The sequence below is a fragment of the Lates calcarifer genome, linkage group LG16_LG22 (assembly GCF_001640805.2).
Source record: "Lates calcarifer isolate ASB-BC8 linkage group LG16_LG22, TLL_Latcal_v3, whole genome shotgun sequence".
Taxonomy (NCBI): Eukaryota; Metazoa; Chordata; class Actinopteri; family Centropomidae; genus Lates; species Lates calcarifer.
Window position 1 is genome coordinate 14961057 of NC_066848.1, and position 5003 is coordinate 14966059.

General features: G+C 38.9%; 1 long non-coding RNA gene across 1 annotated transcript in view; it reads right to left on the bottom strand.

Annotated features, from left to right (window-relative positions):
• Positions 1-3615, bottom strand: part of LOC108896251 (uncharacterized) — a 51183-nt gene extending 47568 nt beyond the window's left edge. Inside the window, exon 1 of the long non-coding RNA XR_007814848.1 lies at positions 1790-3615. This is a non-coding gene — a long non-coding RNA (uncharacterized LOC108896251). The remainder of the gene's footprint in view (positions 1-1789) is intronic.
• Positions 3616-5003: the final 1388 nt, after the last annotated feature.

The window sequence follows — 5003 nt, forward strand, 5'->3', positions numbered from 1 at the left end:
ACCTTAGCAAAGAATTTATTTTAGGCCAAACCACAATGTTTCCCTAAACCTAATCAAGTCGTGTTTGTACCTAAACCTAGCCAAACTTTAACCATACCATTGTCACCATAATAAAATGGTTAGCTAATTCTTTTTCCGTGCGGTTTTTATCAATTTGTCTGTGGTATATCTCCTGCCAACAGTAGCGGCAGGTTCAATCAGACGGTAAGGACAACCTACCTATATGATTGTTGAGGTTGTAGGTCTTGTTGGACATGGAGTGGACATTCTAAAATAATCAGGAAAAAGCTTTTATGCTTGGCTGGGGTGGAAAAGTTGGTGTATTGATAAAGTAAAATGCAGCAAATTGTGATAGAAAAAGACTTTTGTTGCATCCTTCTCTTCTGCAATGGTTCAATGATGTCCAACCAGAACATTTGTGCCACCAGCTCCTAAAAAATTCATAATAGTAACACTTACTATAAGGTGACATGCATTAATTCTATTGCGCTACATATAGATGGAAACCTAGCTTATGTCACAAATCCTGCTCTATCTGTGATAAGCCAATATCAGCAACATCATTTGTGTGGACTTCGATCCTCTCTCCAACTGACAAATTTCAATGTAAACCATACATTTTGTTTGCCTGTAAACTACAAACAAATATCTATTTTGCATTACCATACGCCTCTCATAACGTCTGTTTTTACATATTTGGTTGGGTCTGCTGTCAGCAGATAATAAACAGGTGACAACTTTATGATGCTTGTAGCCATGGAGCGTGTCACCTGTCAAGCTTGTTAATCCCTGCTGAGCCCACAAGGCTTGTATGCAGCTGGTTTTTTATGTAAAAGAGTAGAATATTCAATAGGAGATCGTATCTGTTGTGTCCGTGTGGCTAAGCAGTTTGTTACAAGTTGGATTGAAGCACAAAGAAGTGAGTGTCTGTGGTTTAGTTATTACTGATGTTCTGGAGACCCAAATCTATTATGGGGGCTGGTCCTCCTTGAGGAGGCAAAAAGCAAGTCCCCGTAATGTATCATTACATTTTAAGGTGAATACATGTTTTGAGGTTAGGGTTAGAGTAATCCCACCAGGAAATTAATGGAGGCTAATGTAATGTCCCATGTTTGTTTGTTAGTTACTGTGATCTGTTACAAGCCAGATAGCGTTTAAACTGACAGACTGAAAAGACAAAGACTTTGGTTCCTTCAAACTTAGTTATTTCTGTTGTTGTAATTAAGATTTTAGAAAGAAATCTATAGCTGATACTGGAAATTTTTTGACAAGTCATAAATCATAATATGGCATAATCACTAAAATATTCTCAGACACCATATTTGTTTTCTGGCCAGAATATCTGGTCTTGCAGTTTGGCTTAATACAAAGAAAGTTCAAAGTCATGTCACACACAACGTGTGCGTTTACATGTAACAAAACCATTATCTTTCCCCAACCTTAACCAAAGCATTTTTGTTGCAGAAACCTAACCACAGACGGGACTCTGGATGCAAACCCTCCTCTCTGATGTGACAGTTGTGTGATTTGTACGCCCTCCATCCACCCCAACCACTTCCTCGTGTCTCTGCTGCCATTAATAAATGTAGCTCTTCATTACGCAATCCAACAAACAATTACATTTCTACAACACGTATTTGCTGTCGTACTTTAGCCGTATAGAAACAGAATGTGTAGGAGGCAGGTCACAAGGAGTCATTGCATTGTTTAATGCAGCAGGTAAAACTATCGGAATACAGACTCGGCATAAAAACAAACAAACGTAAAGTGCATAATAAATACAACTCACCATAACGCAGCAGCTGGCAGCATCAGCTTCCTTCTTAGCCTTAGCAACACAGTTAGCTAGCGGTGAAGTACGGTGCTCTTAGTGCAGCTACACCTGTTGCTGTGGTGGCCCTGAAGACTTGCTTCTGTCCTTCTTGTTCACGTTTTTGCCTTATAAGAACTTAGATTCAGGCTTGTCTTTTAGTGCAGGGTGCTTTGTCTCTGTGTGCCGAAGCAGTTTTGAAGGGTCCATTGCCTCATTTGAAGCATGCAGCCACATATTATGTAGAGGGGGCCTGGAGCACGTGAATCACCTGTTGCGATAAGGCCGTACTTTAAGTTGGAGTCCTGGTATTTCCCACTAAATGCAGCTTTATTTGTCTTGACAGTCTTTGGCTTTTCTGTCTGTCTCATTATTGGACTTTTTTTTCCCTTTTCAATAACGCTCTCCACAGACATTCGTTGTTCACTCATTTCACCTGGTTACTTAGCTCTTTAAGCCATGACAGACAGGTATGTGTCAAGCGGTATCAAAAGGCACGGGCGGATGTGGTGTAGGATTTTTCAAAATAAAACACCTCGCAGACTCTAGTCAATAAATAAATAATATAAATAATTTATTCATTTATTCATTTTGGTATCCTGAGGGACAATTGGAGGCTATGAAATGATAGCAAAAGGTTAGGAGGCTACCTAGTGTAGCGTCAAAAAATCAGGTCATATTGTGCATTTTATCATCTTAATCAAATATATTGGTTGTAGTAGTATTTTTAGTGTGATCTTGATTATATAAACTGGAAATGGTTGAAATTACTGTGATTTGCACTCTCTCCCCACTGCTGTGAACTTTAGCCTACTTTTGTTTGTAACCTGGGTTGAACTCTACTGCTTTGTTTGTACAATAGGGCACCTAGTATCCTTGCTGTGCAGCTGTGCTGAGGTTCATTGTATCTTTTCAGTGCAGCAGAGTCCTGGGAAAAAAATGTTAGATGGAGAGGCAGAGAGTGTTGTCCCAGATGATTCAGCCTACATGGAATGGCTCAAAAGTACAAGCTAATGTTGATAACTTGAGCTTATATTTATAATGCTCACAGCAGCATGGTATCTGCTCCGTCATGCTGATAATACATGCATGCTTGTATTTACTTTTGCATCATATTTGTACTTTTATTAAAGGGTCTGAATGTGTCTTCCAGGAGGAGGCTCATCACACACATACACACACACACACACACACAGATAACAGTCAATAGAGGAAGAGAATAGACTGGAGGTCTCTGACCACAGCATCCTGAATTCGTTTTCCTCTTGGCCCCAACACAGCAAACACACACAGTAGACCGAGCTGTTTTACTGACTCATAGACGTTCCTGTGAGAAATGCAGAGAGAGTGAGAAGTTGAGAGTGAAAGGTAACTGCAAGGAAACTATGTGCACACCTGGTTCCTGCTGTGTTTTACACAGTAGGTATTGGTAGTCTGAAGGAGAGAGGTGTTGGTTGCAGCCAAACCACTGAAAACCACAAAGTGTAACCATGTTAAAAAAAGTGCTTTCTGTGCAATCATGGCCAACACTGTACTGTTCACTGTATGAGACACCACATATGGAACTTCACAACTGACATTATATCAGAAGTCTAAAGATTTAAAGAAATAAAAACAAACAAACAAACAAAAAATTAAATAAATTTTAAACACTATAATGTAGCTGTAAGCAGATAAAAATGTTCATTAATGCATTTGTCAACAGCTACAACCCCTCCTGTGGACACCCATACGCAGTTATATGTGAATATATATTACAAAGTACATATTCATATGTTTAACATCAAATTATTTGAAAAACTTAGATAGTTGCTATAACAGAAAATTATCATGAAATTTAATTTCAGTTGACAGACTTTAACAAAAGCTGCTGTATGAAAGTAAAATCAGAGTCTTTTTGTCCTCTTACCTTAAAACCACAAAAGGTTAAAACAGTCACTTCTCTCTTTCTCTACAGATGGAGGAATCCACCCTGCTGGACTGCTGCTCTGACTCATACACACGTGTGTGTGAATGTGTGTGTGTGGTGTGTGTGTGTGAGTGTGTGTGTGTGTGTGCGGGCACGCAGGAGCCATTTATGCGCATGACCAAGTGTGTTTGTGTGTCTGTGTGTGTTAATGAGTTGTGTGTATGTGTGTCTGTGTGTGGAAGACATATAATTATCTGAGCATGTGTTTGTGCCAAGCTGTGGAAGGCACCGTACTTTCCATGTCCTGCAGATGAGCGCACGCACACACACACACACACACACACACACACACACACGCACACACACACACACAGCACAGGAGGACAAGGAAGAAAATAACAAGAGAGAGTCTGCCTCAGACAACTACTCAAATAAAGGAAAAAAAAAAATCTGTCCTCATTTTACCTAAATTAACTTAAATACCAACAAAGAACAATGACCTGAAATGAACTAAGAGGTTGGTGATGGACCATACATAAGTATTTTAAACTAATATTTGATTAAGAGTTTAAAAAGTAAAAAGTTTGTTTATGGTATAGAAGATTTGTTATGATTTGTCATTTCTTTGATGTAACATAGGCCTGTGTCCCATGGTAGAGGTATTCAGACTGTGCACTTGTGCATAGGATAGTGTCACTTAAAACAACACTCACATGCTCATGTGTACACTGAACCAGTTCTTGCTTGCTGTAATTATTCCTCCTTTGTTTGTGTAAAAATACTGTTATCTGTAAGTTAACAAGAGGCTTCAACAATGTCATTTTGACAAGCCATGTATCAATCAGAGTTACAGGGCTTTTAGTATAAAATTGTCTCCTTATGTCACTATGCCTCTGTTGCAGCTCAGTGTGGAAACACAAAGAGGGAAGTCATCAATATTCAGTGTTGTAGTTTTCAGGGGCTTAACAAGTGAATGCTGCTTAATGTAGCTGATTGACTTAAAGCTAACCATTTCTCTACTGTCAGTTGAATTTATAACACATCATCACATTTTATAGATTGATCATGTGTTTTGCAAAGCAAGAAGTGACAGTTGTCAGATAAATGTATTGGTGTGAAAGTATTTCCCTCAGATAAGTAGGGAAGTAGAAGTACAAAGCAGCATAAACATGGAAATAGCTAGCTTAAGTGCAAGTGCCTCAATACTGTCCTTTAGTACAACAAGTACAACTGAAGACAATAATGCAGTGTTTCTGCTGACAAACAAGCACAATATACAATAAG